Raw genomic sequence first — 25,108 nt, 5'->3', positions numbered from 1 at the left:
CATCAGCAATTACACCAAATATGTTGTCAAATATGGTCAATACTTTAGTTACCGTATCCCAAACATCACAGTGTGAAGGCCGTCTATACATAAAAGTACGGACATTTGTCATATACAAACACAAATGTGTCTCACATCGCACCGTTTGACCATGACAAATCACCTTTCCAAAGCTAAACACATGAAGACATTTGGATAAATTTGCTCCATATTCTACGCATACAGCATGGCCGTCATAATTTGTTCACGTACATGAGTGCACACAATGCAGAGTCAGATACAAATGTATCCAAAAGTGTCTTGATATTTCGCCTTCAAAATATTATTTACATCCACAATATTTTTGACTCTGCATCATGTGCACTACTGTACGTGTAAAAAAAACCACGCCCATGATGTATGCGTGGTGAATTTGACGCTACATGGACAATATGTTGGTCATTTCATGTACAGTATTAATTATTAATATTCATATCATATTTTTTCACTCCGCATCATGTGCACCACTGTACGTGTAAAAAAAACGACGCCCATGATGTATGCGTGGTGAAATTGACGCTACATGCACAATATGTTGGTCATTTCATGTACAGTATTAATTATTAATATTCATAACATATTTTTTCACTCCGCATCATGTGCACCACTGTACGTGTACAAAAAACCACGCCCATGATGTATGCGTGGTGAAATTGACGCTACATGCACAATATGTTGGTCATTTCATGTACAGTATTAATTATTAATATTCATAACATATTTTTTCACTCCGCATCATGTGCACCACTGTACGTGTAAAAAAAACGACGCCCATGATGTATGCGTGGTGAAATTGACGCTACATGCACAATATGTTGGTCATTTCATGTACAGTATTAATTATTAATATTCATATCATATTTTTTCACTCCGCATCATGTGCACCACTGTACGTGTAAAAAAAACGACGCCCATGATGTATGCGTGGTGAAATTGACGCTACATGCACAATATGTTGGTCATTTCATGTACAGTATTAATTATTAATATTCATATCATATTTTTTCACTCCGCATCATGTGCACTGTAATGCGTCATAAAAAATTGACGCACAACTGTGTATGCGTGAAAATATGACGCATAACGGGAAAATAGAAACGGTGGCCATTTTATGCAGGAAGTGATGTAATAGGATATCCTGTTTACAAAATCTGTACTGGGAGGTAACTTTCACTTTCACTTTGCAGTCTCAGATTTCTCTAGACTGTGTGGTTGTGTGAAAGGTGTTGTCGTGTGTTTTACTGCTCTAGTGTCCTGTGTGCCTTGTATTTTGTCTTAGTGTCAATCTATTATTGTTGTATCACATTGTCTCAGTCTGTTTAGTGTTATTTTGTCTATACCTGTGATAGTTTGTATTGTCTGTGGGAGTCTGTTGTGGGTAGCATAGTTTGGGGGGTTAGTTGGGCTATTTTTCTACTTCTCCTTTTTCTTTCACACCTCTACCTTTCCCCATTTCCCCCTTTATATTTTATATTTTGTTGGTACATTCTTATCCCTCTCAATATGTCAGGTAGGCCTCGCCTGTCCAGGATGGGGGAAGACGAATTGGGGGGGTTCATATGGCTCGTAAGCCATTTCCTCCCACTAATGCTGGAAGCTGGGGGCCGTGTGATACAGGGGTATCACACGGAGGCCAGGAAAATCCGGTGGGAGAAGGTGCGCCATCACCTGGTCCGGGTCTATGGGAGTCTCAGGAATGTACACCAACTCAAGCACCGCTGGGCAGATCTGATCACCAGGGAACAAGACCTGCTGGACCACCTGGGACTCCAGATTGGTGGCCATGTTGGTGAGTAAAAAACAATTACATGGGAATGACAGAAATCGGTGTGTGAACATGTGATGATTGTTAGCGAATCTGCAAAATAAGTAGCTGAGTGTGTGTAATGCCAGGGAAACCTAGGCCCATGGTTATACACATTAATCCCCATTCTTGCAACACATGTACACGCAATGACAGCTTTATGAATTCAACATCTATTTGTATTATGCTAAGTCGCCCCCTCTCTGCGTCCCAAAATGTTTGAAATGCTGCGCTACAAAGGTATACATATGTGTCCTAATGTGTATTTGTTACAGAATGTGTATGAAGACCTATGCTACCAGTCCGATGGATCATTTTTGCAACACATACCAGATGCCTGTAGCTGCATGTAATGTAGTGTTGCCTTTGTGTCAGAAAAGCAACACGTGAACGGCTCCATTTGTACTCCACTGGTCATAATGGCCAGTGAGTACGTCATGTAGAAACAACATACCTACATATGCAGACGCCATAGCTAGACAGAAAATTGGAAACACATGATGATGCTATACATGTGTGTTGCCGTCACGTCACATGAAGTTAGTCATGTTGTTCACACATATGTCACATGTGTGTCTGTTTGCTGTCTGTTGACCCTGTCCAAATAGCCTGTTTAATTGTGAGTGGTCATGCAGTCCTCATGGAACCAGTTTTGGAATGTCTCTCGGGGATGCACATGCTGAGATGTATGGATAACATTATTGTTGGGGCATACTAATGGAGGATTAACTTGGACGACACCTGACTCTCCTGACCACTGCATGAGTGTAGTAGGGTGTGACACTGGAGCAGGAGACTCATCCAATGTTAATGTTGAATACAAAGTGATCCATGCAGGATGAGCATGTGTGAAAGTCTATCATTACCATGTCATTTTCACACAGTGTCATTGTAACAGAAATCTTTTGTCCGTTCACCCAGTCTGAGTATAATCTTTGTTTCATGCTTTACAGGTGGACCAGCCCCGTACACCGTGGGAGAGGTGGCCCATTTTGACGACCCCGATACCTACAGTGAGTGTCGCCTGAGTGCTATTTACATTGTTTGGTAATGACGCATGATGGATTACTGTGTGTTCAAGAGAATTCATGATTTGATGTGCTGGCCGTTCATTGGCTTTGTTCTTTTAGTGTGATATCAAATTAGAATTATGTTTCTGCAAAGCAATACGTAGTCATCTCTCAGATTGAGGGGCTGTAGCCCATTCAATTATGGCGGCAATTGGGAATGGTATGACTCATTTCGAATAGACTGGTCAATGTTAGACTTGGTCAGGGACTTGCCATGAACTGAGTCTGCATATCAGACTGACAGTCTCCCAGATAGCTTAGGCACATGGCATTGATGACAAGTGCTTCTTCCTAGTTGAGGATGGACTGTGTACACTGTAGGTTGGATCTTCCATGGGTATGTACTTCCACAAGGTGAACTCGAAGTGTGTGTGACTTGAGTGCAATGCCCTAGGTGTTCAGTTGAATCATGTGAATGGGTGTACTACCTCCCCTGTGTGTGTTGTTAAACATGCCTCACTAATAGTATGTTATGTTGGGCTAAGTCATAACATTTTGACATGTGTGGACCTGGGATGTGACAAGGTTGGGCTGACTACAACGTGTTGCTAGCCCTTCATAGGTGTTGTGTGTGAAGGCACATAATTGTTGCACTTTCTGTACACTCCTGGGTGTGCATTGAACATGGGATTGTTGGTTGTTCTTCCCACACCACCCACAAAGTCTGGGATGTTACTGTGAAACAGGGTACCTAGGACTGTAGCAACCAGTATGTTACACGTACTTAACACCTTTTGTGACTTGAGTTAGTACCTTGGGCCAGAGTGAGAAAAATGTCTACACGTTGCAAATGGCATAAATATCTGTGTGGGATTTGCAAACGTCTGTTTCCTAATCCAAAATGTCTTTGGTGATCATGTACATATGAGTAAAATGCTTTTCAAAATTGATATAATGAAGGGTTTTACCAGACCTACTTGCAAATCACAGTGGTAGGCAATCCCATTTGCAACCGAGTACGTGGTTGCAAAGTGAGTAGCTGTTATCATCCACTTGAAGTGGATGGTAACCACCTTGCTGACTGGAAGGGGTCCTCATTGTAAAGCTTCAGCCTTTGTGAGTGGACTAAAAAAATCCTGCGCAAAAAAGCCAGTGGTCTAAGGGACCAATAATTACCGTGAAAATTTCCAAGTACAATTGTTGTGATTTAAAAATAATTGCAGCTCATTTTTCTTTCCGGTAAACGGCCTACACTTGGGGAGAAATAACTTGCTTAATTTAAAAACAGTCACGTCTATGGAGTTCTGCTGGTCCCAGCAGGCCACCATCCCCGTGAGTGCCCATGTTGCTAAGGTGGGGCAACTTGGAACCCACATCATTGATGTTCATGAGGTGGGTTTTAGGGACCCCATAGCGACTCGCAGACGGTGTCAGAGACACCGTTCTGCTTTGCAATTTGCTAGTTGATTTTCCTAAATTCCTACATCTGACACCTAGTGTGGACACATGATTCTGGGCCAGGGGTTCAATCTTAGCACACAACTAATTAAAAATGCTATTGAGTGAGGAGTGTGAGTGTAATCACATAGAATGACATATGTACTGAAGTCAGTATGTGGAAGAGCTGGTGCCATAATGTCAAATGCCTTAGGTATGATTTGGATGAGTAGTTTAGGGTGATGTCATCCATTATGTAGAGACATGGATATGCTAGGTGTGATATGACCTTAGGGATGCATGATTCACATGTACTTCCTCTGAGCATTTCCGTGAACTATGTTGTAACAATTGCTGCATACAATATATTTCTAGTAATGGACAAATGAGCCATTGTGGGATTCAACCCACTGTAAATTCAATGCTCAATATTTCCCTTTTCTCTTCACAGCTGCAACCTGAGTGCCGCAGAGCGCAACCATTTTGAGCACAGGGCAATGAGGTACAGGCACATCCTGCAGGTGCAGTGTGGGTATCGGAGGATGGCCCGCAGATACAATTCCGATCGGGCCTCCAGGGCGTGGTATGCCACACCACAGGCTCCACCAACGGTGCCACCTACAACCACCAGGTCTGCCCAAGGGGACCCAGCGACGGACCAGCCATCTTCCTCAAGACCTGGACCCAGCCGTGTGTTGGGAGCAGGGCTGTCCCATGGCCACTCCACTCCAGCGACAATCTCCACCTCCACCGGCACGCAGACCAGCAGTGACCCTCCAATTGACCCTGCAGCCTTCCAGGCATTGTCTAGGAAACTGGACACGTTAATTCAAAAGGTGGACAACCTGACGGAGGACATGGCGGAGGTTAAAAAGTAGGTGCGCTCCATCCGGCGCACACTTCAGAGGGCAAATCTTTAGTTATTTTGCCCTCCTGAACTTTTACCCCTCCCCTCTCCCCTCTTTCAACATTTCATACTGTTAGTTGGGTTTGGGGGGTTAGTTATAGGATAAGTATAGGTAATTAGCTTAGTTAGTGTTAGGTAAGAGGGTGGGGGGTCCTTATACTTTCTATCTAATATTTTTGTGTGGGTGGGTGGGTGGGGGGCAATGTTGGGATTCCTGTTTAATAAAAAAATAAAAATAATAATAATAATAATATAAAAAATAAAAAATACAAAAAAATATATGTTTGTTTAGGATAGTATAGTATGTGTGTAGGTTAGTAAGTGTTGTCCTGCATGTGTCTTGTCTCTTAATGGTGGGTGGGGGGTTGATGTTTAGATCGTTTCGTTACATGTGTAGAGTAAGTTTAGCTTAGGTTAGTTAGGGACAGTTGTGGGTTAGTAGTAGTCAGGTTAGATTAGTGTAGGTTTACCTTTCCCTTAGTTGCCTCTTTTATTACTACTTTTAAATAAAAATGTTGTTAACCCTTTACCTGATGCGTTAGGTGCTACCTTTTCATGGCCTTGACATCAGTGTAGCAGAAATGTTAAGTATGACATTTGTGTTCCATGCTCCCTATCCCCAGGCTTATGAGGTTTAACATGCCAGCTACCCGTGTGCTAACTTGGTAAGTATCCACCATGTTGGAGAGCCACCATTGGTAGTGTGCATTGATCATCAAGGTTTGGGGTTGGTATGTATCCTACTTCACAAAGAGTGCTTCCAGACTTGTTATTGTAGGTAAATAGATAGGTCGGACAGCATTGTGAAGTTCAGGGAGAGCTTTATAGATGATGATTTGTTCACACTCTTGTCTTGTTGATATCATTGCTGACCTACATCATGTGTGTACTGATTCAGCATGACTTTCCTTCATGGAAGTATACGCCGTAAGGGTGATTGATGCAGTGTAATTTGTTTATCATTCCTTTCATTCTACAGCATAATTTCAAATTTTAGTATTGCATGGTGCCTACATTTCTCTGCCACCATTAGTTGTGTAGAATAGCTATAGATGGTGCATCATTCTGTCCAACACAGCATGATTGTGTGTGCTTAGTCCCTTCATCAGTTATTTTCCTCAGAATAGTAAAGCTATGATGCAATCCTGGCCACTGCACAGATGATTCAGTATACATGAAATCAGGACAGTAGTATAGAGAATCGACATGGTTCCACACAGCCACTTTGGAGTTATCTACTGCACAGTTGAATTTTGAAATGACACAGAGACACAATAGGTGTGCAAGTGATATTTATTCATAAGTGGTGTTGTGCAAAATGTCCATTCACCATGTTTGCTGACTCCTTTCTGGTGCATTATTACATGGTGATCCTACAGAAGGGGTGTGGATGATGCTCCTGACATGCTGGGGTGATGTCACAGACAGTGCAGAGGAACATGAAATGCCAAATGGTAGGAGAGAAACATTCACTGGCAAGGTGGACAAGTCAGACAGTGGATTGCCGAACAGTCATTGAGGTTAGTTGTAGTGAGACTGGCATGTGTCAAAACGTAGGACCTTGGTAAGAGTAGGGCATGGTGCAGGGACTAGGGCTTCCGGGTACTCTTGCGTGTGAATGTTATCTGTTCCATGTCTTCTTCTTCTGATGTGTGTGTTGCCTGGTGTGTCCTTGTTGTTGTTGGTTGTGAAGGGGCAACACACACCTCAGTGTTAGAAGACATGGAGGCAGACATCCCGGGGGCTGATCCCTGTTGAGTAAGGAAGGGCAGTACTGCAGCAAGGAGGGCCTGCTGGTTTTTCAGAATGGCAGCCACATCCCGATGGTAGGCAGCCAGGTCGGCCCTGAGGGGTTCTATGTTGCATTCGTGCACATGTTGAGTGGCTTGCAGTTTGAGTTGTTGTGTCAACTGGATGACAGCTGTGCCAATTTCCTTCAGTGTTTTTGAAATGTCCTCCAAGAGAAAATTTCTGGCTTGCATTGCAGCTGCCTGATCAGCAGTTGACAACATGCACGAACGCACCCTCAAGGCTGGCTGCCATATTTTGCATCCCCACCCGCACCTCCTTGGCCAGCTCCCGCTGGACCCCAACGACAGTTCTTTCGAAGCTGGTGCCAGTGTCATCAGAGTCCTCAGCTGTGTTGGAGCTGGCAGGTCTTACAATTGGGGTGGCGGGTGGTTCTACTGTGGTGGCTGCTTCTTCTGTGCTCCTCCTTGTGACTGAAGGTGGGGTTTGGAGGCTTTCAAGGACCATGTCAATGGTCTCTTGTGGGAGGTTGATGGTGTCGTCATCCATGTCATCAGGGAACTCATGGACACGCAGATCAGCAGGAGATCCGTGTTCCTCTGCAATGAAACAGGGTACAATTAGTGTGTCTGTGTTGTGACAATTTTGCAGTAAGATACAAGCCTTTGGATGCCTTAACATTGTACTCTGTGTTTGTCTAGGTATCTGCTGTCCGTCATAGGGCATTGTTGTAGGCCTATGGCCCACCTGTGTGTCACATGTTTGATATGGATCTTTCAGACATGTCTGCCAGGTCGCCTCTAGGTGTTGCTTTGTAATTATTTAGGAATAGGCGTTTTTTTCTCCTACTCCTCACTCGGTGTTTCACTATTGTTATGGAGGGACATTTTGTAGGGTGGGCTCTTATTATCCAACATGTGATTCTTGGCTTTCTAGGCAGCAGGATAGCTAATGGTGTGGGGGACTAAGTTTGACCCACTTGAAAATAACTCTGTCACCCAGATATTCAATTTAGCTAAGGCTAACTAGCAGTGCCTCTGGTCTCCCACATCAAAGGAATGTTTAGACATCCGAGAGCATGACATCTTTGGAACTTCTCAGGGAAGTGGTGGTCACTCAGGTCCTACACATTTGTATCTTTTCCGGTAGGTTCCCATACACAAATGACATAGACAGTATTAGTTTGATATGAAGTTTCATTGTACAACTGACTTGTAGGAATTTAGGTGTGAGCCCCATTTACACAAACAATACACACTGTTAGAATTGAAATAGTCCGCAGGAGAGTAATACATTAGTACACAGCTTTCATGGTGCCTAACTGTTTCTACTCTCCCCCTGCATGTTCTATGTATAGCACAGCTTGTTAAGTTTGGAGGTTGCCTGTCAGAATCACAGGGGAGACATCATCCCTCATATCAGAGGAATGGGTTAGGATCTGGTTGTGCATCAGCAGCAAGGCAGGCAGCATCTAGTTGTTATTTTCTGTTTGGAAACTCCCCCATGCGTGTCTTGGGACAAGGGAGTGAATGTAAAAGACATATGTCATGGTGATGAAAAAGTTTCCCTAAGCAGGAATGCCAAACCTTGACCCCTACCACATCTATCAGCAACGTACCAGACGGTATCCTTGACTGGGGCACAGAGAGAATATGTTCTGGCAAACTCCAGTGCAGAAGTAGGCAAAACAGTGTGATTTGACTAATTGACAACACCTTAGGACTGACTATTTGCTACATTAACTGATAGGAAGGGCAATGAGAATCATTTAGTGCAAATTGCTCTGAGGCACTTAGATGTGAGCAAATGAGTATAAGTACATTCAGGGTAAGATGCACAAAGGCCTCCAGCCTGAGGCTAATGCGCAAAGTATACGTTTCACTTGCTACACTACACTTTGACTGACTGTGGGTGTTGTGACTGCCCTGCCAGCACACTTGCCTCTCAGGCCCTGCCCCATACACTTTTTATTCACATTGCATGATCTGTACACGTAACGTGGCATTACCTATGCATGTCAATGTTAGGATGTGGTATGGATGTAAACATTCTTGATGTTTTGAGATGATGTTGGGTGATGTGTTTTGAATTGGATTGGCCTGTTTATCGTATGAAGGTCCTATTTGTTTGTCCGACTTTGCAGGTGTGTTTCAGTGACCAGTTGCCTGTGTCCCCTCCTCAATGTTGTTGTCTGAGCAGTATGACATTAGTGATATAGCCTTGTTAGCCAGGCACGTGAGGGACCCTGACGTATGCAGCATGTGTGTATCGTTAGTGCTGTGTGGCTCCTATTGCTGTTTACTTAGGCTTATGTATGTGTCAGTTATGGACATTTGGCATTTGAGTGTACTGGTACCTTTGTCTTATTTCTAGGAGTAATTGCAGATGTCACCCTCACCCCCTAATTTAGGTATGTATGTTCCAGGGTGGGGTTTCTGCCATTTGGTACTATAGCTGCACAGAGATGGGAGGTGTTATTGTCAACTGTGTTTGCAGTTAAGTTACAGTTGTTGTATTTGCTACTGCATTACAGATAGGGACCTAGTTGATGTAGAATAGATTTTGCAATACAAGTGCCTGGATGTGGATTTGAGGTAGTGTCCTTCCCACCTGTCACTGCTTTCCCTTGGCTCTCTTGTTGTAATTACAGGATGTCCCCGTGGGACTGTTGTGGTTGCTGTATTTTGTCGTGCCCCAGCTTCGGTCAGTACTGGGCATGCCCCCCTGCCGTGCCCCTTTCCCCATGCCACTTCATATAGGTGCTGACTTACATGCATTGTGTAGTAGGTATCCCCCCCCTGCTTACAGTCCCCATTATTGTATTAGGATTCCCCATGCGACTTACCCTGCATGTGCGTAGTGTCGTGGTAGTCTGCGCGGTCCAGTCCTTGAATCCCTGTGACGATCTCCTCCGGGATGACGGCTGCGACCATCTCCTCCATGTGGTCCAGGGCCTCCTGTTGTGCTGGACTCCCCCCTCCAGTCTGCATTGCTGCCTTCCTGTTCCTGGCCATTTTCTCTTTGGTCCTACGTTTGCAGTCATGCCAGCGTTTCTTACACTCGGTGACTGTCCGGCGTTCTTCAGCCACACTGTTAATCTTGTCCACAATTTGTTTCCAGATGGCCTCTCTCCTACTGAGTGGCAATTTGGAGGTGATGAAAAGTTGGTGCTGGTGTTCCGTCACCTCTTTCACCAGGATTTCCTGCTCCTCTGCACTGAAGCGACACTTTCTTTTTTTTTTTTTAAATGTCCTGGCTCCTGTATGCTTCCTCCTGGCTCGTTCCTGGTCTGCTCTCATCCTCCTGGGGTCTGTTGGGGCATCTAGGATCCATTTTGGGTCTCCTCTCCTGAAAGGGCAGTTTTCGCGCAAAAATGTGACGCAATTGCGTGAAAAAAAACGGCGTTTTCACGATTGCGCTGTCGTAAATCGACCCACAGTGATGTGCGTCGCATTTACGTTGGTTTCCTTTACGACAGACCGACGCTGTCTGCGTCACGAAATAATGACTCCCACCTGTTGGTTGCGCCGCCGTACGTCAAAGTATAAATTTGACGCCCGCATGGCGCATCCAAATGGCGTTAGACGGCGCAAATTTTTTTGACGCAAAATTGCGTTAGCGCAATTTTGCATCAAAAAGTATAAATATGGCCCTGGATCCATTAAAAGTCTGTCCTGTAGATGACATCATCTGCACAGGATCATTCTCATCCCTCCTCACAAGACTGTGACGTTTCATTCTGATCTCCTGCATCTGATTTCTTTTACGCAAATAGGGGTACCACTGGACCAACAGTAATTGGTAGCGATAATGCATCTGGAACTGCCCTAACACTCGCACCTTGTGGAAATGTAACCCCCATTGCCTGATCCATAACTGGTGTAACATCTGACTGTGTTCCTGTCATCGGGGTAAATTTCGGCAAACCCTGCACCTGTGTGGGTGGTAATAAAATTGGTGACGGATCCGTTTGGACCAGCATTGGCTTCGGAAGCACTTGCTCCCTAGGCACCATTGTATTTGAAACTGTCTCAAGAACTGGTATATCTGGATAAATTCTCTGAACTGAAGGTGGATGCATCTGCGCTTGGACCACAGTAGTAGTCCCTGCATTAGGTGTAGTCTGTACTACCCTGGTATCTGTCCTCCTTCTGCCTGTACTGCTCCCTCAGCCCCCTGTGCTTGTACATGATCAGCTGTAGTAGTACTAGTGCCTGGTCCCCCAGCATAGGTTGTTAAAGGTAGAGTTCGATCTCTCAACAGCTGTGTAATGAGATCCTCAACATCTGAGTCTTCATCATCAACCTAAGACTTTCTCTTTTTCTATTTCCCTGCACTTTCATCCTCTTTAGCACTATTTTCTTTCTCTGCCTCATCTTCCTCCGTAATGGCAGGAAACGACTTGACATCCTGTAATGTCACTGCTCTCTATTTCTTTTGTCACCAATCCCATCTAGTTTCAGCTAAATATTTCTTTACTCGCTTCATCCTCCTTTTGAACTTCATTTCTTGTTGCTATCTGGCTACCAGCTCCCAGACCGCTAAAGCCTCAAACTGTGCTGGTCTCGGTAACGGCTTCATGTCATAAAATGCCATTCGCAATTGATCCAAAATTCTCAAATTAAACGTTCCATGGTCCGGAAACGCTAACGACCCTTGCTTTTTAGTTAGCTTACACCATTGTTTCAACAACCTCACTCCTCCATTACAATGTAAGTTGGAGTATTTTCTGGTGGGGTTGGTTCCCCCACTGATGCCTTAATGTAAGTATCACCCTTCATCTCACTCTTAAATGCTTTAAAAAACGTCATTTTCCCTGTTTTGTATACTTCGATCCAATAATTGAAATGACTTTTACTCCCAAGATTCCATTCACCCGCGTACTCAACCAATTGCCTCTTACGGACGGCTGCCAATCCGCTTGCGACTCTTTTCACTGACCAACCTATACCAGCACAGCTCACTCTAACGTCACACTCATACACTGCGGCTGACAAAGTCTTGCGGCTCGTCCTCCTACTTCCATTCACACAACTAATGCAAATTATTGGGAGTACTTTAACCAAATACCAATAACTAAAACAAACCTGCTGGTTTACTACAGGAAGGGACACAATCGCTTCAGAGACCTTACGGATTTTCACTAATGGCACTTTTGCTTATGTAGCTATTACTCTTTCTCAGTCTCCCACATTCGCAAGCAAAATTCAACCCACAAATTTTACTCTCAATTGATCAATGGGTCTGTCCTCGTGCACATAGAACTCGCAAAATCTCAGTCGAAATTTCTTTTACTCAATTATCACACACACCGACTCATTGACCATACGCAATCAACCTACTAAACCAGACAGATTACAACATATAACCAAGTGTCTCCTATACTTTTCAATATACTTCGGAGACCTAGATCACGCAGAGTCCGTACATCAGCAACAACCACGTGGACAATTTTTGAGCACAAAGTGCCACACACATGTGAATTTCGACAACTTCCCTACTCTCATACTACGGAGTACACACACTCCTACTAACCCTTAACTGGAGTACGCAGACTCCAGACTTTACCTCACATACATCACAATTCACCTGCAGTTTGCATGAGTCTGTGCAAGCGCAACCTACTACTTTTGCACTGTCACAAAATACGCTGAGAACATACCCAACCTTACTAGCAGGATCCAGGATCTGGGAAAGTTATTTCTGGGCTTAAGGGGACATCATCCTTGCTACCATTGCGAGTTCAGAAAAACAAAATTCAAACCTCCTAAAATATGAACAACTAACCCTAAATTAAACTACTACCATAACCAATAATCAACACATAACTAGTTCTCCATGGAAACTAACCATCAAGCTGCTACCAAAAACTGCTAGCGCTCCTGGTCCTTAGTAAGTGAACTTACAAGGGGACGCATATAGGTCGATGAACCTATTGAATCGCATGGAGTATCCTAGTCATGCAGTGACCACTGAAATGGTAGCTAACATCAACAATCAAGGAACATGCTATGTAAAGCAGTTCTAAACCATAATATTCAAGAATAACCACAACTCAAGAAAGTGTTCATCAAATTTATTCCCTATTGATTACAATTCTAATCATCCGTTAATTCAATCTTTATTGATCAATCTTTATTAATCTGTCAATAGAAAAACATTATATTCAAAGGAAACATATACGACAATGCAATATCATAAGTTATGAATTTCAGCACTAGGAATGTAATTCAGCAATTTAGTTCCTCAGTCATTTGTCACTGTCAATGTCACTCCTAACGGCCTACCTAACCAAGATTAGCATCAGCATGTGAGTCTTCAAGCGAAAACAATTTGGAGAAAAATATTAATTTTGGAAAGAGAGTTTCTCTGTAACAGCGCAGTTGGTACCTAGAAGAAAAGGCACAAAATCATCAGTCACATTCATAGGTACCTATCCAGGATGAATCAGCAACAAGTCAGTCCTCGTCCTCAGGTCAACAATCAGTCAGCTACGGATCAGGCTCACAGGGTATGAGCTCAATATCAACACCTCGGACAGCGTCTCCTGACATCATCAATATCTTCCCAGATTCGCCTAAATTCTGAAGTCTTAGCCCCTTGTCATGACTTTTTATTAGGGTCTCCTAGTCCATCCCATTAATTCCTAATTGGTCAGTCTGTCGGCAGATATGACTCTGACCTATATTGTTTATTTACCAAATCTTTTAATTTGCATACATTACATTTCTCAAAAAGCTGATTGGTTCTTCTTGCCATGAGGACATCATCTTGCTCTTCAGGTATCAAAATTGTTGCATATGATTCTCCAGTCAGTGCCTCTATTGTTCAAGTCCTGAGAAAGTACATTTAGCCTACACTACACATAATTGTATCAAATTGTCTTCATCATCTCCTGTCCATCAGTACATTGCAGATATTCTAGCTAAGCGGCTTGAACTCTGAGCAGTTCAAGGTCTCCGTCCCCGGTTACCAGTTCTTTGCAAGGACTTCTCCATGTTCAGAGCGAGCAAGGCCCAGTTAAACCAGGCCCTAAGTCCGGCTAATTTAACACTATAAATTAATGTAAAACATAGGTTATATATCTCATTATGGCATATTATTACACTTTCTTCATACATTGTCATTATTTCGCATATTTTAGTCACTTTAGTACATATGGTGATCACTCCCCGAGGGCACATTTCTTAACGCACACATTACTTTTTACCATTAATTTCTCTACACATTTTTCTTCATTAGTAATCACGCATATAAGTCATTAATAATTTCTTAATCAACATATTGGCTCCAACAATAGTTTATAAAAACTTCACTTTGTGTTGAAATCTAAATTAATAATAACGAGTTACATTTGGTACTTGACTCAATCTGAAAACAGGAAACTGACAGGGATAACAATCATATTTGCCTTGATATATCCTCACATCATAGGAAAAACATCAATTATTTCCTTATGAACTATAGACTCAGAAGCTTGTCCATATGAATGTATAATATGCTCTGTTGCATACAGAGAAAGCAGTTTCATGCATATTTTAGGCCATAAGAAAACTTGAACAGTTTCTTTGGGGAAACTCCTTTGTCACCAGATTGTATCACAAACCCCTTAAAGACATCTTTACAAAGAAATGTTTGTAAGCCATTTCCTCATGGATATGTGAGTGGGTCGTGGTCCTGCAAGAGTACGATTTCAAGGTGGAATATATTCCAGGGTGCACCAATAAAGTAGCAGACTGTTTGTCAAGACTTAAATTGAATCAAAATGAGCAGGGTGTAGATGAAGTCTTGAACACAGACAGTCAACAAAGCTGGGATGATTGGAGTGTGTGGGAGATTACGGAGAGTGTGATCACTGAAAAGGATTGGAAAGATGAACTTGTCAAGGATGTTGTGTCAAATAAATTTATTGAGTTAAATTGGAAAGTCTGACATCAAAATAAAATGGTTGAGGGGTACATGTAAAAAGGTGGAAACGTTTGTGATGAACTATCTGGAAGACATGACTTACTTTGGAGGGGCACCAAGCTCATTTCAGATGAGTGCCTTAGAGGAAACATTATAAAGTTAGGTCATCAAGGACATCAAAGAGTTTCAAAGACAAAGAAATGGATTAGGCTATACTGCTGATGGCCTGGCCTGGGTGTCTAAGTCAAAAGAATAGTTAGAGATTGTGTGGTGTGCTTAAATAGTGATAAAGTTTGTAAAATCAGAACACAACTGATGGTTGTGAGACAGATGCTGAGTAGTGCATGGCAAGAAACTGTATTGGAATCTTAAAACCAATCTCATGTAAAAATGGGCAATATTCTGTTTTAGTGCTGATAGATTTGTATTCCAGATGGCTGGATGTTTTTTTACACCAAGTATAGATATAAAAATTGAAACTACATTTCTTAGTGTTTAGTAAAGGGGGCTTACCTGAAATACTTTTAACAGATAACAGGGTACAACTGGTATCCAATGAAATGGAATATATTTTTTTTAAATGTGGCATCACACATAAAAAGTGTTCCCTTTATCATCCTGAAAAAAAATGGAATTGTAGAAAGGGCTAATGGGCTGTTGAAGGAAACCATACAGATGTCAAGGACTCAAAATAAATACAGGAATTCATCTATCGAAGAGAGGGTGGAGTTGTACAGACTCACTCCTCATTCCATTACAGGTAAGGTGCCTTTTGAACTGTTCAGAGGTCCAGGGGCAGCTCCACCATAAGGGTGGAGGCGTGTCAGACCAGCCCGCCAGCAACAGCAGCTGCAAAACCTTCACAAGGAAACAATAATAAACAGTGTTTATTGTTGTTTCCTTGTAAAGGGGTGGGGTCACGGGGGTGACGAGTGTGAGGGAGATTGCTCAGCACTACCCCTCACTGCCCATGTATGTTTGGCCGGCCGTCTCATGCACAGGCTCCCAGTCTGCCTGGGATCGCCCTTCCCGGGCTGGGCTCTGAGCAGCATCAGAATTGGCCCCAAAGCAGGCTGGGAGCCTGTGCCTGCCTGCAACCAGCAGAGGAGCGGGACATGGCATGGCATTCAGGTAAGTTTATTTTTATTTGTTTATTTTGTTAATATTTTCTCCACCCACACCAACCTCCTTGCTTCCCCCCGCAGACGCACCACCCCACCCCACCCCTTTAAAAGCCGCAAGCCACAACTGCAGAGGTCGTAAACCCATTTCCCTCATATGTCCAGGTTGGAGGAGAAATAAAGATGTGGGTAAGACAACAAAAACAGATAAGTGGGAAAATGAGCAAAAGGACAGGATTTTCAAAAGAAAAATAAATTGTGATTTAAGACATTCTGGCCCTCATTACAACGCTGGCGGTAAATCCCGCTTACTGCCGTGCAGAAGACCACCAACATACCATTGCGGCTGCGGAATTCCGCTACAGGTATTACGACCCACAGCTCGGAATCCGCCACAATAGAGACACCCACACAAGTCCGCCACACCAAAGGTCAGTGATAAACTGCTGATACCAAAACCGACACCGTAACGCCAACAAGAATATGCCCACACTATCACGACCCACGAATCAACGCAGCGGTTTTTCAACCGCGGTAAACCATTGGCGGTACACACTGCTGCGCTCAAAATACACATACACTTACAAAACACAACCACATTGGACAATTCAAAATACACACACCTGATACACATACACACACCACTCCCAAACAAACACCCAGTCCAATATAAAACACACACCCACGTTACCCACAAACCCTTACTACCAGAAATGTGAAAGCAGGCAAAAGAGAGACACTACCAAAAACAACACCAGCATCAACAGACATACAATACCATCACCTACACAACATCCGCGCACCTCAAAAAACACACACCAACACATCCCCTCACACATCACAACAGACACCACCTCACACATCATCCACACCACATCATGGCACCTCAAAGACACCCTAGGTTGTCTGAGGAGGAGCTCACGGTCATGGTGGAGGAAGTCATCCGGGTAGAGCCACAGCTATTCGGATCACAGGTGCAGCAGACATCCATTGCAAGGAAGATGGAGCTATGGCGAAGAATTGTCGACAGGTTAAACGCAGTGGGACAGCATCCAAGAACACAGGTTGACATCAGGAAGAGGTGGAACGACCTACGGGGAAGGTGTGTTCCGTTGTATCCAGACACCATATTGCATTACAGAGGACTGGTGGCGGACCCCCACCTCCTCCCCCACAACAAACAACATGGGAGGAGCAAGTCTTGGCAATTATGCATCCTGAGGGCCTGGCAGGAGTAGCAGGAGGACTGGACTCTGGTAAGGCAAATCTTTACTACCTTATCCTTCCCACCCCACCTGCATGCCACCACATACTCCCACCCTTACCCTCACACCCATCACCCCCAAAACCCACAGATACCCCACAAACACAACCCACAAATCCCAAAACCAAGCCCTGCATGTAACACCAATGCATGGACACCCATCACCCAAGCATGTCCAGTACAGAGACTCACTCATGCCCCAAAATCACCAATCACACAAGGACCAAGCCAATAATGCAAGCACTGGAGTAGAGGGTCACTCACCCATTGCACACGATGGCACACACAAATACAATCACTATGCATTTACACCCCAACAGGACCCCTATCCAACTCACTGGACAGGAGGTGCCTGACATATCCAGTCCCCTCACAGAAGAGGCCCACAGTGATGACAGCAGCTCATCACGCCTGGATCAAGATGACCAGCCGGGTCCATCTGGGACCTCGGGACAGTCGGTTCCCCTGCCACTGTCACAAGCCACCACAGAGCCTCCCCTTCAGGATACACTAGCACAGCACCCACCCAGCGGGCCCATCCCTCTGTCCCCAGGACACGTCAATCAGCAGTGTGTCCACCACTACAGGAAACCCAGGCAACCCCACTAACACAGGATGATCAGGGACCTGGGGACAGTGGCAGTGGGCACACGGTTCAGGGGACAGGGGCACAGGATAACAGGGAAACTGGGAGGACTGTTGTGCGACCGGCGGCAGGCCCAGGGAACCGACACTCCACGAGGCACGCTCCAACAGCATGGGAGGTTACCATCATTCCCAGGAGACCATGGCAACGGTACTGGCCAAGTTTCAGGAGACCCAGCAGCTGCAGGAGGAACACTACCTGGGGATCAGGGAGGACTTGAAGTCCATTAACACCACCCTAGTCACCATTGCAGGGGTGCTGGCAGACATTCTCAACACCAAGAGGGACACAGTGGCACAACAAGGGGCCCCTGACACTAGCCTGGATGATGAAAAGCCCTCCACCTCTGCCAGCGCTAGTGGAATGGCGCTAGTGGACAGGAGGCACTGCCACAGTAACAACAGGACACCAGCACCCCACCCCCTGCAGATGGAGAACCACCCCGAAAACGGTCCCTGAGATCCAGGAACAAGACAGAGAACATTGCCAAGACCCCCGCCAGGAAATGAGACCCCCCCTGAATGTCACTCTTCTGTCCCACTGTGTCAACTTGTCCATCCTTAAACTGCCATTGCTCCACTTCCTATGCCCCTTTGGACAATGCACCAGTGAAAAAATAGACTGGACTCTGCCATGAACATTCCTCCACCATCACCGCAGCCCATTTTACAACCCACCTCCACTTATTTGCACAGGAATAAACACACTTCAATCACAAAACAATCTGGAATCAGTCTGTGCTAACACAAATGAGTAATTGCAATAACTATGGAATATAGCAATGTCAATGTACTTGTTCACATACCAATGTAACACAGCTGTAGGACAGGAGTAAACAGAGTAGAGGGCACAAAGTGGGACCCCGATCTGTGAAATGGAAAGTCAAAGTGACAAGTCAGGGTCCATACACTGAGTGAAAATGACAGACTTATGCTAGCTCAAACAACATTATGAGATGTGGGAAGCAGTTACATCTTCTTACCTGTGTCTCACTGGAAGTATTGCATGATGATGTTGCCTCGGTTGTCGATATCCTCTTCTTCTGCCTCCTCTTCTTCACTGTCCACAGGCTCCACAGCTGCCACAAGACTACCATCTGGCCCATCCTCCTGCAGAAAAAGTACCTGCCGTCGCAAAGCCAGGTTGTGCAGCACACAGCTGGCCACAATTATCTGGCACACCTTCTTCGGTGAGTAGTGTAGGGAGCCACCTGTCAGATGGAGGCACCGGAATCTGGCCTTCAGGAGGCTTAAGGTGCGTTCGCTCACCCGCCTAGTTCACCCATGTGCCTCATTGTAGCGTTCCTATGCCTTTGTCCTGGGATTCCTCACTGGTGTCAGTAGCCATGACAGGTTAGGGTAACCAGAGTCACCTGCAAATGTCGAGGGATATCTGTTAGACACACACTAACCCTTAGGGACAGCCCCATACCCAGACACCTATGTCAACTGTATTGGGACCTTGGCCTCACCTATTTGCCACACACAGTGCCTCTGGAGTTGCCACATCACATAAGGGATGCTGCTATTTCTCAAAACGTAAGGGTCATGCACAGAGCAAGGATACTTGGCATTGACATGGGAGTTGTACTGGTCTGCCAAACACACCATCTGCACATTCATCGAATTGTAGCTCTTCTGGTTTCTATATACCTGTTCATTCCTGCAGGGGGGTACAAATGCCACATGTGTCCCATCAATGGCACCAATGATGATGGGGATATGTCCCAGGCCATAGAAGTACCCTTTCACTGTGGGCAAATCCTCCACCTGAGGGAAAACGATGTAGCTGCGCATGTGTTTCAGCAGGGCAGATTACACTCTGGACAACACATTAGAGAACATTGGCTGGGACATCCCTGATGCCATGGCCACTGTTGTTTGAAAAGATCCACTGGCCAGGAAATGGAGTACAGACAGAACCTGCACTAGAGGGGGGATTCCTGCGTGATGGTGGATAGCTGAAATCAGGTATGGCTCCAACTGGGCACACAGTTCCAGGATTGTTGCACAATCAAGCCTGTATGTGACTCGGATGTGTCTCTCTTCCATTGTCGACAGGTCCACCAGGGGTCTGTACACCGGAGGATGCCGCCATCTCATCACCTGCCCCAGCAGACATGCACTATTGAGGCGAACAGCGAGCAGAGAGTCATCCAACACTGAGGTATCACAATTTGTTATTTGCAGAAACTTTATTAATCTGCAATGTGCCGGTATCTGTCTATATTCCCGGCACAGATAGGTGTGACGCAGTTAACATTCATCCCATGTGGCCTCCTGAAATGGCGGATATGAGGTAACTGCGCTTGTGTTGTACACCGTCACGGTGGGCGGTCAAAGACCGCGGCGCAATTCTGCATTGGTTAACATTGGGCCCTATGGGTCCCAGGAGCTAATAACGATGTATGCCGGCGGTGACAGTACGCACCGCTCCGGACATGACCGCCATTTTCTGTCTGTTCCTGTCACGACTTACATGCTGCTTTACCGTGGAGGCCGCAGAGCGAGTGCCGTGGATCGTGTTCTTGAATGTTCGGCGTTGGCCCAAGTAGGGGCGACTCTTTCTGGTAGCCACGGTGCTGCAGGCAATGGGTACGCCAAGAGCAGGCCGTGTCCCTCAGAAGTAGCGCCAGAGGGAAAAAAACAGAGAAAAGGGGAAAAAACCTACAAGGATATGCTTCTAAAACAGTAACAAAAAGGAAGAGATATCAACAAGAGCAAATACAGGAAAAAGTATTCCGAACTGTCGAGAACCAGCACGAGAATACGAGGAAGCAGGAGCGAACACACCATCCAAACAGAAAGTGTTGCAGCACAAGGAGAGAAAGAATCACAGCCCTTAAATACCAACAAACAGGAAACGACCAACAGGAAGTAAAAGGACACCGTCTTAGATAGGGAAAAGTACATAGAACAGAATGGACTAGGAACCATAGAGAATAGGGAACAAGGAATGCTGGGAAGAGAAATGTAACATGGGAAGGGAAAAAAAAACATAAAGGAAGGCACAACCAGATGTCCAAGAAAAGAAGAAAAGAAGAAAAGAAAAAAGAGAAGAAAAGAACAGGTGAGTGGGGGTCAGAAATGCCTGAAAACGCGGTGCACAGCAAAAGAGCGAGGCCCCATGCCCAATTTAGGGCCTCAGAAAGCACACAGCAGACTGGGGGCGCACTGCGTACGGGAAACGCATGTTGTGGCCCGAGCCGAATGTTCGGCTCGTGCCTCGTGCAGCGGCGCGACATGCTGGTCTGATGGTGTGTTTGGGATAGCCTGAGGTTAAGGGGATTTTGTCTGGGTGGAGGAAGTTGGAGGAGGGAGGCTGGACACAGGGACAATGGCTGCCATGAGTGCTGAGGCCAGAGCCTGAAATGCTCTCTGTTGGGCTGCCTGCCCAGAATGAATGCCCTCCAGGTATGCATTTGTTTGTTGCAAATGCCTCTCTACACCCTGGATGGCATTCACAATGGTAGATTGCCCAACAGTGAGGGATCTCAGGAGGTCAATATCCACCTCACTGAGGGCAGCAGGGATGACTGGGGCAGGGCCTGAGGTGCCTGGGGCGAAGGAGATGCCCACCCTCCTAGGTGAGAGAGCACGGGACACAGGCTGAGGGGCTGCTGGGAGGGTGGTGCTGGTAGGGGGGGTGGCGGCTGTACCTGTTGACGCGGTGGGAACAGAGGTGCCCGCCACCGCAAGAGAGCTCCCGTCATAGGAGTCGCTGTCACTGCTGTCTGCTGCTGTCCCCGCCGTGGAGCTCCCCTCGCCCTCCATCCCACTGGTGGCTTCAGACTCTGGTGCTTCACCCTCCAAGGCAAAGTGGGTTTCAGCACCCTCCTGCTCCGGTGTCAATGCTCCTCCGCCTGATGATGCTATTGCACACAAGAACAGGGAGACCACAAAAAGGGAGGGGGAGACAGAAGAAAGACATGTTCAGTGCATGCAACACCACTACCGTTGGCGGACACAACACACATGGAGCAGCCCTCTGTATTACGCCATGCGCTGACAGTTCCTAGAAATTTCAGCTGACCATGGGGTACGAGGCCTAAGATCAATTGCTGCACACTTGGAAGTCACAGGAGCTTGACTAGGTGTAGATGGCTCTTACAACTGGTGGGGTTGGGGTGCCACATAGCCTGCCTGACAAGGGACCTTGCCTACCAATTTCGCCCTGGCCTAGGGGAACCCACTGCCCATCTCCCCCACCCAGACACCTCATAATGCACGTCAGATGAATGAGAGTGTACTCACCCCCTTGTGGCTGCTGTGATGCCCTCTAGCGCCCATCCAACTCCAGATAGGCCACAGCCAGGATCCAGCACATCAGGGAGGTCATGGTGCACAGACACCCCCCCACATTGGGAGGCCATCCCCAGCTGGGCCTCCGCCGTCTTCTTGCTCCAGGGGCACAGGTCCTCCCATCTTTTAAGGCAGTGGGTGCTCTGTCTGTGGTAGACCCCCAGGGTCCGGACATCCTTGGCGATGGCACGCCAAATACCCTTCTTCTGGTGGGCGCTGACCTAGAGGAATGGTACAGGTGGAAAGGAAATCACTTACCCGTCCGGACCGTCATACTCATTGCCCACCAGTTCCCACCCATGCCCTGACGCACATATACTCATCATCCGCAAATGCAGGCCTCAGCCCCCCCATGTATCTTCCATCCACACCACTCAAAACAGGCATTGCCCATGCAGCATGCTCACAGTGTACTCACCTGTTTGTCTGGAGGACCGTACAGTTGCGTGTACTGGGGGAGGACCCCATCAATTAGTTTCTCCAACTCCTCCGAAGTGAAGGCAGGGGCCCTTTCCCCAGACACTGTAGCCCTCGTCGTTTCCAGACACAGGTCACAGCAGCACTTGCACTGTAGGTCCTCTCCTGTTGAAGGTCAGGTATCAAGTGAGGGAACTGTCGCACCATCAGCCAGAACATTCGGCTCGGGCCGCAACACACGTTTCCCAGACGTGGCACGCCCCCAGTCTGCTGTGTGCTTTCCGAGGCCCCAAATTGGGCATGGGGCCTCGCTCTTTTTCTGTGCACCGCATTTTCAGGCATTTCTGGCCCCAACTCACCTGTTCTTTTCTTCTCTTTTTTCTTTTCTTCTTTTCTGGGACATCTGGTTGTGCCTTCCTTTATGTTTTTTTTTTCTCTTCCCAGCATTCCTTGATCCCGATTATACGATGGAACACCGACTTAAAAACAACTACTAACCTTAACAACGAGGTCGAAACACCGACCTCGTCCTTACTACTAATGATTTTACCATGAATGCCTTAACAACGATATTTCGTTGTAAAGGCATTCCTGATAAAACTATTACTAATAGGCACCATTCACCCTATATCCCTCACCCCACCCCCCCAACCCCACCCCAAAACCTAAAACCCCCTGACCCCCACCCCCTCCCCAAAACCAAAAACGCCCCACCCCCAACCCCACCCCAAAACCTAAAACCCCCTGACCCCCCACCCCTCCCCAAAACCAAAAACGCCCCACCCCCCCAACCCCACCCCAAAACCTAAAATCCCCTGACCCCCCACCCCCTCCCCAAAACCGAAAACGCCCCACCCCCCAACCCCACCCCAAAACCTAAAACCCCCTAACCCCCCACCCCCTCCCCAAAACCAAAAACGTCCCAAACCCACCCCAAAACCTAAAACCCCCTAACCCCCCACCCCCTCCCCAAAACCAAAAACGTCCCATCCCCCCAACCCCACCCCAAAACCTAAAACCCCCTGACCCCCCACCCCCTCCCCAAAACCAAAAACGCCCAACCCCACCCCAAACCCTAAAACGCCCTGACCCCCACCCCCTCCCCAAAACCAAAAACACCCCATCCCCCAACCCCACCCCAAAACCTAAAACCCACTGACCCCCCACCCCCTCCCCAAAACCAAAAACGCCCCACCCCCCCAACCCCACCCCAAAACCTAAAACTCCCTGACCCCCACCCCCTCCCCAAAACCAAAAACACCCCACCCCCAACCCCACCCCAAAACCTAAAACCCCTAACCCCCACCCCCTCCCCAAAACCAAAAACGCCCCAAACCCCAACCGCACCCCAAAACCCCCCACCCCCTCCCCAAAACATAAATCCACCACTTCCCTTAGTCAACCCCTTGTCACCTGCGTCGTCCTCCTTCGCCAACTCCCTTCTTTGTACCTTAACCACGCATGTTCGTTGTTCAGAACATACATAGTTAAAGCACAAAAAAACGAAGTCGTGGTTAAAAAAAGCGTTGTTGCGCTTTCGTTAACCATGACTTTCGTAAAAAAAAAAGTCGTAAAAAAGGATGTTTCCCCTTGTTCCCTATTCCCTATGGTTCCTAGTCCATTCTGTTCTATGTACTTTTCCCTATCTAAGATGGTGTTCTTTTACTTCCTGTTGGTTGTTTCCTGTTTTTTGGTATTTAAGGGCTGTGATTCTTTCTCTCCTTGCGCTGCAACACTTTCTGTTTGGATGGTGTCTTCGCTTCTGCTTCCTCGTATTCTTGTGCTGGTTCTCGACAGTTCGGAATACCTTTTTCCTGTATTTTCTCTTGGTGATATCTCTTCCTTTTTGTTCCTGTTTTAGGAACATATCTTTGTGGAGGTTTTTTCCCCTTTTCTGTTTTTTTTTCCCTCTGGCGCTACTTCTGACGGACACGGCCTGCTCTTGGCGTACCCATTGCCTGCAGCACCGTGGCTACCAGAAAGAGTCACCCCTACTTGGGCCAAGGCCGAACATTCAAGAACAGGATTCACGCCACTCGCTCTGCGGCCTCCAGGGTAAAGCAGCACGTAAGTCGTGACACAGCATGCACACACACATCAACACACAAGAGTGGACATGGCAAACATAAACACCACACATCCCACAGGCACTCACACAAGCACCATCCCCATGCAGACACAGTAACATCCCTTGCCTCCACGGTGTCCCCCTCCTCCACATCCTCCTCCTCCCTCCCTGTCTCATCTACACTCACACCTGCATGCACTACATCCTCAGCCACTACCTCTATTACCAGCACACCCATCTCCACACACCGTTCACGTGCACTCACCACCCCCACTACCATTCACACATCCCTAGTGTCCTCTCCCAGTGTGTTAGTGAGCCCTCCTCCCAAAGTACACAAATGCAGGCACACACCCACCCAACAGCCATGCACCTCACAACAGCCTCTGGCCCATGCACCTTCACCCAAATCCAGCAGATGTACACCTCCTACAACC

Source organism: Pleurodeles waltl, chromosome 2_1, assembly GCF_031143425.1.
Source record: "Pleurodeles waltl isolate 20211129_DDA chromosome 2_1, aPleWal1.hap1.20221129, whole genome shotgun sequence".
Classification (NCBI taxonomy): domain Eukaryota; kingdom Metazoa; phylum Chordata; class Amphibia; order Caudata; family Salamandridae; genus Pleurodeles; species Pleurodeles waltl.
The sequence above is the reverse complement of the archived record's forward strand: the minus strand, read 5'-3'. Positions refer to the sequence as shown.